Source organism: Apteryx rowi, unplaced genomic scaffold (assembly GCF_003343035.1).
Source record: "Apteryx rowi isolate R43461 unplaced genomic scaffold, aptRow1 scaffold_329, whole genome shotgun sequence".
Taxonomy (NCBI): Eukaryota; Metazoa; Chordata; class Aves; order Apterygiformes; family Apterygidae; genus Apteryx; species Apteryx rowi.
The window spans coordinates 600,296-612,448 of NW_020449741.1; the positions used below are offsets into that span (position 1 = coordinate 600,296).

The 12,153-nt window shown below is 41.0% G+C and overlaps 1 protein-coding gene across 2 annotated transcripts in view; it reads right to left on the reverse strand.

The window, feature by feature from the left end:
- Positions 1 to 10,439, reverse strand: part of TBC1D24 (TBC1 domain family member 24) — a 32,312-nt gene extending 21,873 nt beyond the window's left edge. For both annotated transcript variants that reach the window (XM_026071617.1, XM_026071616.1), the window contains exons 1-2: positions 10,348 to 10,439; positions 9,187 to 9,250 (exon numbers count right to left, since the gene is read on the reverse strand). The gene's annotated coding sequence lies outside the window, so the exon portion shown is untranslated. The remainder of the gene's footprint in view (positions 1 to 9,186; positions 9,251 to 10,347) is intronic.
- Between the last annotated feature and the right edge of the window lie 1,714 nt (positions 10,440 to 12,153).

Genomic DNA, 12,153 nt, shown 5'->3' on the forward strand with positions numbered 1-12,153 from the left:
TCAAAAATAGATTCCAATTTTGATTAAAGCCTGATTATGTGATTTGATATTGCTTTTAATAAACATAGAACAGTCCCCTAAAAACCCAAAATACAGTTAGTCAAGATAAACTTGTTCCCTATTCACGTATCCTTGCAACTACCTTCTGAAAGTTTGACAACAGGTTAATAGCTTATTAAGATACTTTACTTACATTCAATATACCTGCTATATAACAAGAAACCTGAATTTTGAAATTAACATTTTTCTTCTTAACCAGGGACAGTAGCTTTAAGAAGGACTGCTCTTCAAATATCTTCCATTCACCTATCTGCTATGTACTGTAGAAATACAGGTAGACACTGACCACTGAACCTTTGGCATGCATTTTTATAATGTGCTAACAGAAAGCAAATGTTTTCTTTTCCTGCCCTACAAATAAAGACTATTACTAACCTCTCAGAGCTGCAGTGTATCTTCTGTTGTTTACATGGGTGAGTAGTGATGTAGCAAGAGAAAAAGCTCAAGTTCACTTTTATAACCTGGTTGAACTCATTTGTGCTGAAGGCACATGTGCAGATAATCAAAACTGCTTCCTCAAAAGATTACTGGCTATTAGTCCTCATCCCAATAAAAGAAAACTAAATCCAAAACTGAGTAGATGATTTTACATCCTTGGAGAATACTGAATCATCCCTGAGATGTCTGCTTTATACACCAAAGAATCTGATAGAAAAACAAAGCAACGTAAAAATATAATAATACTGCAGAATAAAAGACAGCTAATAGTTACTTTTTTCTTCCTCAATACTTCAGCACATCCTGCAGTTTTCTCTGAATCCAGATTCATAGCAGCATACCTTAACGTCTCTGCTATATAGATCTGGAAATAACATTTGACAGCACAGTGTTCCCCTCCCCCTGAAACCAGGAACGTACTTTATCACGTTTACAGCTTCAGCTACTAACTGTGGTGCAATTCATTTAGAATGATTGCATCAGAGCTAAAATTAAGCACACCATTTAGCGCTAAAACCAGCTGAATGCAACTAGCTCAACTTGTGTAGGAGAACAATCTCGATGATGTTGGCATATTTTAGAGTGATGATCCTTTTCAGTAGAGTACACAAGAGATTGATGGATTGCCTTAATGAGGTTAAATGCAGTTCGATTGCTTTACAGATTGCTCCAGGCATTGTGTACAGCAACAGCTGGACTCCAAGCCAGCTTCAGGAATACGGCTCTGCATAATGTTCTAATACTAGTTTATCAATAACAACAGGGGATTAATTATTTGTTTCCCACAGTTTTTCTACGTTCCTTTGGGACAAAGTCTAGAACCTATTGAACCAAAATAAGTATTCACCTCTCATTTCTGTGAGTAACTGATAAAGACTGATACAAGGCAAATCATTTCAAGCATTTAGATGATTTCTCTTGAGATATCATAGTTGCATATGAAGGACAGTGACAGAAAACTTGCCTTACAATCCTGTGCTTATATTCCCAGGAAAGTACTCTTGCCTTCTTAAATACGGTCTTTTAATTAACTGTCATGTAATTATTTACAGTCAAAAGTTCAGAAACACAATGAGCTATTTAACTCTTCAGTGGTCAGATAACTAACAATAACTTATACTTTGCAGATACAAGGCATACAGGTTCTCCTAACACTTTAACAAAAAGCAGCATCCCCTCATTCCCATTGCCTGTCCTGAGCTGACACAAGCACTTCTGTGGTTTGATAAGTGTTGATACAATGAGCATCGAAAGACACTGCAGAAATAAAAAATTAAAAAAAAAAATCAAGACAAAGACCTGAAAAAAAAATCTCTTGTGGAGGGGGAAAAAAAAAGAAAACAAATTGTTATCATAAAAGGGGAGAAAGAAGGCTAAAGAGAAAAAACACTGTAAGAAGATACAGAACAGTAAATGTCATCAAAGGTATAGATCAGGAGCTTCTATCCTGCCTGTATCATACCAAAAAGGAGGAATAATTAATAAAAATAAAAAGGGGAAATTTCATTTTTATTTCTAAAGGAAATTGTGTTTCAGCAACAAATTTATTTTACATGTTGCATTAAAAAAAAATCCAACAGCTGCTGTAAAAAGAATTAGAGAGTAAACTTTTTGTGAAGAAATATACAACAGCATACTTTTTCCATAAAGTATTCAATTTCTTCACCAAGAAACAGGAATTAACACCTGCAATCCTGCCAATAAATGCTAATGAAATAGATGGACACTGCCATAATTTCTTTATCAACTAATGCCAGGCATACCTGGTGATGAGCAATGAATTTCAGAACCAAAGCTGTGCCATTCCAAAATGCCTGTCTGATGACTAAGTTCAGCCACTGAAAGGGTGGAAGTTTATGCTCAGACACATACACAAACACAACACTGAAGATGCAAATTCATTTTCTTCTTGAAGGTTTAGAAAGATTTTCTTTATCTGAACTGGTTGAAAAGACCACCACTGAAAGTGGGAAAGTTAAGTCTTCCTGCTCCAAAAACAGAATGCAAGAGTAGCAGATATTCATATTCTACATTCAGCCAGTTCTATAATGAGCCAAATAAGTTGGGCTCAGGAAGTTATAACAATCTTTTTTTCAGATTTCCTATTAAGTTTGAAATATAAGAGACTTCAAGTCCATATTTTATAAAGTTTCATTTACAGTATTTATAATATTTAAGCATAGATTGAAAAATGGAAAATACTTAAGTGGTCCAGTCCATCCCTTCTCCAAACATTTCATTCCATTCAAAACAACTGCCAGCAGTACCATTCACCTAGTTTTAAGGCAGAATGACAATTCATAATTTTCTTTCGGGAAATTTCTAAAAATAGAACAGCCAAATCAATACATTCTTCCTACTATATTGCTTGTATTTTCCCTGATTTCTTGCAAGTTGTAAGAAAGACAAATTCTCTTACTGTGCTCTTCTTCCCTTCGTTTTGAAAATTGAAGTAACCAGAAACAGAAGTCTCCAATGGCAAGCTCTGGCTCAGGTAAAAATTTAACACTGAATATGTAATCTTCAGCCTTCATTTTTTCCCTCTCTCCTTTCTAAATGTCTCAGTTTATATTTTTCCAAATTTGTGAGTGCAGTCTTATGTACAACCAAAGGCACATAGTGTAACTGCTTGCGGAAAGCTCTATCACATGACAGCAAATCCATACGCAATAAAATGAGTCATTTTTCTGTTCTCTGGCATTGAAAGTTAACTGTCAATTTGATGTTCATAAGCTCTAGGTCTTTATCAATAGTAAAGATTTAACGACAGAAAAAACATCTTTAAACATCCATGCTTTGAAATGTTCTCCCACCAGACACAGTATCTACATTTGTCTATGTTGAAAACAAATTTATTTCTCTTCCTCCTACCCCAAGTGTCTCTGCAGAAGTTCACGTAATCATGTTTTATTTCTTGCTTGTTTAGTTTCATTAGGTCCAGAACAGCAGCTGACAGCATTAGTGGAAACACACATGGATTTTACAAGTAGAAGATATAGTCTCAGTTCCTACAGAAGGTCATGCCTAAGCTATTAAAAGGGACACTTGATAAGAAGCATTTCACAGACAATGACAATGTTTATGGATCTTTTAGTATAGGAAAACCATCATCCTGAGCCTTTTTTTTTTTTTTTTTTTAAAGTACACATACCTCCTAGATCTGTTTTTCCCACTGTCTGACCAGTTTCAACAGTGTTTGATTATCCCCTTTTAATAGTTTTTGTGACTGAGTATCACAACCAGGAATTTCCTCTGTGAAACATTCAGTTTCTATTCTTGGCCAGTCTTCACACAGCGATGCATCTGCACAACCACAAGCTACTCGAATGCTTAACAGCCCAAAGTACAGTGGCTGCAGATCCCCAAATGAATGCTATGTCAGCCTGACTGCAACATGCTAATAAGTTCCATAGCTAACTGGAGTCCCCTGTCATTGGACTCCGTATTGGTTAGTATCATGCTGACAGAGGAATATTCAATCTGCTCTATGGAGATGAACATACCTTTTTGCAGAGTTCCATATACTTTCCTCCAGACAACTTGAAAAATCTGCCAGTCACGATCTATACCTTATCTAAACTGGGTTCTTTTCCTTTTTATCCTCCTGTTCCATAAAACAGTATCTTTTTCCATGTAGAATTTAGCCTATGTTCACCAGGCTGGCCATGTAGGATTAGGAGCCTTGGCTGCAGGGAAGTCTTTGTTGTTCAAATGATGTACAAGCAAAATTAGCTCATCATAGGCTCAACTTGCACTGTCCATACACTTATATATGAACATACTCCATTTTTTAAAACTAATGGTCAAATTCAGATTCTTCACAATGTTCATATGCCTCAAAAGGGTGTCCATATTGACGAACCCTGCACATTCTCTCTTCTAACAGTTTCAAAATATGAACTGTGACATTCAAAGTCTGTTAAGGAAACAGGCCAACCCCCCCCAGTTCCTGATGTCATCAAAAGTTATGTGATTTTGTTTTTAAAAAAAAAAGTAATCACAGCAGTAAAAACAGTGTAGAGACTTAAGTCAATTTAATTCTTCTGTTAATTTAATTGATAGGGCATGTTTAATTTGTTTCAAGACCTCCCAGTGCAATATATGGATACAGAAAGCCTTAATCCGGCAGTCCCAGAGTGCTTAAGGGATACCTAAATTAGATAATGGGCAGATGAAGCAGTGACCCTGGGATAACCTAGCACAAAAGTTCTTACTCTGTCAGCAAGTCTATGGAAATTGCCTGTGTGCATTCCTTGCCTTCGTAGCAAACAAGTGGGAAGGTACCTTGTATTCATACCAGCAGTTATCACTAACAATCCTGTTTATTCCAAAGTAAATTTTTGTGTCCCTGTAATTTCAGTGGGCAGCTGAAGTAGGAGAAGTAGGAAAATCAGTCATCTCAGACTGTTTTATTATTCTCTGCACTGAGCGCTAAAGGTCTAGAGTTTTTTTTTTTTTTTTGGGAAAACAAAAGCTGATTTACACTTACATGAACATATGATAGTGACAAAATTAAAGCTGTCATTTTATAAACAAATTTATTTTCTTCTGGCTCAGTAAAACCCTGTAGACTTTCTCCCTTTTCCCAAGATTGCTCAGAAAAGCTTCAATAATCTGGTTTCCCTAATAAGAGAGAATACCCCTCCTGAAACAACAAAAAGGGATGAATTATCCTGCACACAGAAGAAGGCTCAAACACCAACACCAAGCACTTCCAAGTGCACCTTACAATTAAAGGAGGATCTAATCTCAGGAAGAATGCCAGCAACTGCATTTCAGAGATCTTGAACATTATATTGCCTCATTTTGATAGTTATTTCTGTAGTCTTTCCAAAGTTATGCCCTCCTAAAAGGCAAGGAGCAATGAACAATAAGGTAAACAAAACATACTTGAACTTTCTGAGTATTTAAGAGTATTTCACTGAGAAATCCATAATCAAAAATACATATTTCTGTTGGCAGTCTCCTCTGGGTCTAAAAAAGTACAGAAAAAGCATCTTACACTGAGAAGGCTGACAATGTAGAATCCTAAACTAGTCATGCTTTGTCTCAATTATGATTTTACATTAAATGGCATTTATAACAGATGGATTGTTGATTTTTTTTTAACATCAAAATTTTGGGCAAAACGTTGGAAAGACTAGTCCCATTAGAGAGCCCTTAAGACAGTTAAAGGGCCAGAATACATGATATGCAAGGAGAGGATTCATGGTGTTCTTTATCCATGTGCTGATTTCAAGTAAACTTAAGGGAACTTAATATATCTGACATGCTGACTCCTCTGTCAAATATTGCTGCACTGGCCAATGGATTCAAAGTGAAAGCTAGAGGCGCAGGCTTAGAGGCATATTGAGACACATAGCATGACTACAGGAATCTTGTTTCCTCAGGGAAAAACAAGTAATTTCTGTATATAGTGAAGATAAATTACAAAAAAAAAAAAAAAGAAAGAAAAAGAAAAAAATCTGACTGAAGTGCTTTTTTAATCTTTACCTTGGAACTTATCATTGTACAGATCTTCTTATGACTTATTCACTTGTGTTACAATAGCAGGGTCTACTGATAGAGGCGAAGAGGGGAGGAGGGGGAAGAAAAAGCCAGAGTTAAAAAACAATGCAGCAGGCATCATCGGCTGTGCAGTATATCTCCATACCTTTAAGAGGTACCTGGCTGCACTGCGTGGCTTCCAACTATTTGCATTTGCAGTGTAAAGAACAAGGGGACAAATGTCCTCACAATAAAGAACAGTCAATTAACCATTATTAAATTGCTTACAATATAAACAAATCATTTCAGTCTCTAAAACCGAAGGTAGAATTACAGCTTGGGACACCTTTGTCATAAATATTTTTAGCCAGTGTTCTCACTATAGTCTATTGCTTTTTTTCTCTACAGCTCTCACTCAATGTTATAAAGTGTTTTGTCTATGAAATTATAGAAACAACAAAATTCCGCACTGAACAGGCTATCTCTGGAGAGCATCTTTCTTCCCAGGACTGTCTAAGAGAGGTATTTTCTGCATGGGTGGAGGACATCAGAATACTGGTTTTGCAGCTCGCAATATTTCTCTTTTTAGGTATTAGATTCCTAGTTCTGAAACAAAAACAACTATATTCTGAGCTATGCAGTGGAGTATGGGTTTAGATCAGCTAACTTGTTGGGAGGCAATAAACCAGTCCCTTGCCCTATTAGGAAGAAAAGCTTGAAGTAATAACTAATCTGATGAATGCTGGTTTTCTTTTAAAATGAATGATATTCAGCCTAGCAGATTTGGAGATAACCAAGTTCTACTTTACTGTGAAATAAGGTCACTGCAGCAAGTTCATGCACTTATGAGTTCTTTCTTCTGTCAGTTGCTTTTCCCCTGAACAACTCTTAACAAGATAATCCAGTATTGGTGTAGCTACACAGAAGTTATACCTATTTGCTGACATAACATAGCTGCATGTGCACTAAGGATAGATAGGTATGCTCATTAATACAGATACAGACTGTTTACGAAATTTCTTCTTAGCCTGTTGAGCGCGTATCAACAACAGGTGGCCTTTTGCAGCATGTTTTAAAGGCCAGGTAGCTGCCTTGGAGCAAAATAATGAGAAACATTTACTCCAGCAGCTTAAATAAGAGGAGAACAAATGAGATGAGTCGCATAGACAATTTAAAACAGTTGATTCCACAGTTAGACATCACCAGCATTCACTCCTATCAATACACATGGAATGCAAGCAAGTCAATCATTAATATAGTGCAATTAACTATGCCTATTTTTATATCAGAAAGGTCACGTGACTATCTGGACAAGTACAAAAGGACTAAAGGGCTAAAGACTAGCATTCCTTACATAAACTCTAAACATCACAAAACAACCCCCCCCCCCCAACTTCCCCCCCCACTCCACTATGCAAAATCTATGAGAATATTCCAGTTAAACTTGACAATAAAGGCATACTCAAATAATTATGTCAGACATTTAAAGGAAATTTTAGTTCTTTAGATCTCAGTCACAATTCAAGGCTATATAGAGATGAAGAATAAATAGCTATTTTTCTTTCAGACCATTAACATAGTTTATCTATTTCAAGTGATAAAATATGCCTGTCTGCTTCTGAGTATGCATCCATATAACCTTACACAAGCATTTTTAATGGCCTCTCCAACCTAGCAGGTAGAGCAGAATGTATTCTAAAGAACTAGAAGAATAGCAAGAACTAATTTTATGGTCTGCCGCCAATAATTTGCTGGTCCCTAACTCTATTCAGCTTCAGTACTGAAGCAAAGGCACTTATGGATTTAAGCAAATGCCATGGTAGTATTATCAGACTGCAATAACCTTGGTTTTGGAGACAGTGAGAGACATGAGCAGTATGCACTGGTTTGCTTTACTTGCTTGTCTGTCTGCCTTGAATTTACGCATACATTAATTTCAGTGCAGGAGTAGCATTTTTTCAGTTTACTTTACAAATCAAATGACAAAGGTGAACAAGGGAGGGAGACTGTCTGAAGATTTCAAATTAAAAGAATGAAGGAGCAAAGACAGCCAAGGGGAGAAAATCAAGGCTGCAATAAGAGAGRATTGGGAAGATCAGAGACTCTTATCTCCAGGAGGGGTCCAGAGATAGCCTTTACAAACATTTACTTGGTAGCATTTTAATTATTAACAGCATAAAAAGAAGCAGAAAGTTGCTTTCCCCTGTGTTCAAATTCTAGCAGCAAACACACCTGCAAATTTTCAAATATTAATGATATAAAAGGCATTCAGTACAAAGATTCCAAATAGTCAACTATTGTGCAACTCTAGCCACTGCCATTTTGCAAATTACAAAGGACAAGAGTATCATGTATTGCTTGGAAGCTACAAGGAGCTAATATAAAATGCTGCTGGAACACCTGAACTTAAGTTATCAGCGCTGTCCCTGAAAAGTAACTCTCTTAGAGAACTGTTGCAACAGATTTCTATCTAACTGCTAGTGATTGCACAAAGAAGCAAACCCTCACAACTGGGAATTCCTTTTTTTTGGCAATACAGAGCCCTAGACACAAACCATGCATTTCTGTGCTCTACATAGGCACGAATACTTTGACAATCCTATTGGGATTGCCTGTAATTCAGAGTAACTTTCAAATGCTCTAGCTTCCTCTAGAAACTGAACTGGACCCAAAAATACAAGGTTTGAAGATAATATAGTTCTATATAAAACCACCTATTTCTCCCCTCATCACAGCTATACATCATCTGGTCAGAATCCAAGCCTGTACCTGCAACATCAATAGCCCTCTTGATGCCTTCTAACACTGCCTAGGGTTAGAGTAAACTAAGTTTACTATATGCACTTAGTTACTTACTCACTTGTTGGAAGGCCAAGAAAGACCGAGGACCATCCTGGTAAATTATAGTGGGCACCCTAAATCTGATGTTAAATTAAATAAGATACTGGCAGCCTCAGTATTCCAATAAAATTCTTTTCCTTAAGTATCTGTATACATATACATATTTCAGAGAACAAATCCTAGATAAAGACTAACACAAAAATAAACTGGTAAGATAATTTTACTTTCCCAACAGAAATCTTAAAATATTCAAGGGAGAAGCTGCAGAACAAAACTTTTGGGTTTAAACAGCCTTTATGTGAATATACACTGCCCCATTAAATAGTAACAGCTGGCAGAACAAGTCTAAATTGTACGTACTTGGATCAGCACTACCAATAATCATAGGATTCGTCTTCACATCATGCCCAGGACTTGAAACATTCTGTAGTAAAAAAAATAATAGAAGAGAGTATTAATCTGCACATTAACATTAAAAAGCACCTACAGGGCATTTAAATACCTTCTGAAGTCTAGACACACTAGAACAAATTAAAATGCTAAATTTAAAGTCTCCTAAAGTCAGCTTTTCAGCAAACTCGATGGCACATATGAGTGAAGAATATAATCATTATGGAACAATTCCCTTTCAGACACAGAAGAACTACACAGTTTGCCAGCTGTAATTTATGGTGGGCTTTAAAACACCCAGAAAAGCAAGCTAAGGATCTAATCCCAAACTTTTTACTGTAGCTCTGCATAAATTAGGCCAGTGTTGCACGATGTAACTACGGATATTTTGTAGGAAAAGGATAGTAAGCATCATCAGGTAATCTATTAGTACAGTTCAAGTATTAACCAGGAGCTAAATCTTTCAGCCTGATATGTGCCAAATTTCACTTAATTTTTAACATTCTACCACTGGAAAAAATAAGTACTTGTAGGACAGAAATAACAGCAGTACGTTATGACTTGCTGAAGCCCTCTGGTCATGACTAGCGCACAAGCAAATTCTCAAAACAATGCTGTTCACTAACACAAATTTGATAGCAACACGCGAGCTGATTACGAGCTCCAGGGGCTGCATCCCTAAGAACAAAACCGCTCATTCGCCTGCACCGAGCGCGGCATCAAGCAAAGGAAAGGGCACCGACAGCAGGCACCGCACCCGCTCGCTGTGGCATAGGCGGAGCAGCGCGAGTTGCTCCGCGGCCTCGCGGAGCCGGGCAAACCCCAGCAGACACGGCGAGAGCAGCTCGGGGCCGCGGCTCCAGCAGAGCCGCCCGCCCGGAGCCCCTGCGGGCCCGCCGCGGCCGCGCACCGGCGGCGCCTGGCTGCCCGCCCGGGGGCCGCCGCGGCGCCGGGCGGCCGCCCCCAACCTCCCCGCCGCCGCCGGCCGCGACCCCCGGCCGCTCTCGGTGCCGGCGGAAGCGAGCCCGCCCCATCCCGCCACGTCCTCCGGGGAGCGCGCTCTCCCGGAGCCCCCAGGCCGCCCGCTCCAGCGCGGCCCCCGGCCCCTCGCCGCTCCGCCGCCGCCCTTACCCCGCCACCTCCCGCCGAGCTACCGCGGCTCCTGTCAGGCCCGCGCGCTCCCGCGCACGCGCGCCGCCCGCCGGCGCGTGCCTCAGCAGGGGATGGGGGGAGAGGGCGCGAGAGACAGACCGGACTATGCGCATGCGCAAACCAGTCGGCCGGCGGCGGGAGGGGCGCGCGCATGCGCCCCGCTGGCCATGGCCGAGTGGAGAGCCGGCACGTTCCCGGCGTTTCCCCGCGGTTTGGGGCTGTGCGGGGCTCTAGGCTGGGCCGGGGACTGGCAAGGAGAACGGGTGGGGCTGCCCTGAGTCGTCCCCGGTGTGGGCAGTGGGTGTGGGTGCTGCAGAGCCCGGGGGTCTGGGAGGCGTCGCTGCTGGGGTGAGCTGCTTGGTGCGAGGTGTCAGGGGCAGCTACCTCGGGCAAGCTCGTGAGGGCCGTGGGAGAAGGTGTGAGTGAGGGGAGCTGAGAGCTGTCAGGGCAGGCTGTGAGGGGTGTGGGAGAGAGATGTGAGCGAGGGGAGGCTGTGAGGGGTGCTGGCCGGGTGGTGCGAGCGAGGGGAGGCTGTGAGGGGTGCTGGCTGGGCGGTGCGAGCGAGGGGAGGCTGTGAGGGTTGCTGGCTGGGCGGTGTGAGCGAGGGGAGGCTGTGAGGGTTGCTGGCCGGGTGGTGCGAGCGAGGGGAGGCTGTGAGGGTTACTGGCTGGGCGGTGCGAGCGAGGGGAGGCTGTGAGGGTTACTGGCTGGGCGGTGCGAGCGAGGGGAGGCTGTGAGGGGTGCCAGGAGTGGTGGTGAGGGGTTGCTGTGAGGGGCTGGCTGAAGGGGATCGCAGTGAGAGGTGGCTGTGGGGGGGTGATGGGTGGCTGTGCAGGGTGGCAGTGATGAAGGGCTGGGAGGGGTGGTTGTGAGGGGTGATGCTGGTACTGTAGGCAGGTAGGGCTGGCAGGTGTTTGCAGATTTTTGGGTGAAGCCAACAAAATCAAGTCAGGTTGCCAAGGCACCAGGCTTGAGCTTGTGATTCTGCATGCAGCTGTGCTTTGGACCAACCTGAGTTACTTACCTTTCCTTCCTCATCTGTAGAGAGCACTATTTACCAGCTTTGCAATAGACTTGGGTGTCCTCAGATGGAAAACTCAGTGCAAATGTTAGGTATAAATGTTGCTTTAGGGACACTTCAAGATCTGAGTAGTTCAGTGCTCAGTAACAAAGTGATTGTTTTTCTGCAAAGCCTGAAATGGCTGGAACAGAAATCAGTTCATTTTAAATATGAAAGACTTCCATAGTGTTTATTTGACTTGACTTGGCAGCAGTGTTCTGTTTATGACTGCATAAATAACTGCCACATTAAAGATTATTAACTAGGAATGCTTAAGTGACCAATAAAGCAGTAATCTTTTATATGGCGTTGTAAACGTACACAACTTGGTAATGCAGGCTCTCGCCAAACAGATAACAAATCCCCTACCCAGAGTGTTTACAATCTAAAAGGAACCACAAAGGACCACAAAAAGTATAAGACACGGTAATGAAACATAACACACGAAAATACATAAAACAAAAACTGTCGTTGCAGTTGGATTTTAAAGGGAAAGGTGGGTGTCTTAAGTGAGGGTTCCTTCTCATATATATCTTAAAACTACTGGGTAGTGAACAGAAGTAAGGTAGAAGATATGCTATCCTTCCTGCCAGGAAGAAATGGTAGATAGGGTCCCAGGCACTGTGGTGACAAAACAGAGTGCTGGGTGTCTTGTCTCTGACAGAGGCTAGTGCTTTAGAAGATAGTGACAGTCCTGATGTTTTCAAAGAATGACTAAGCTCATC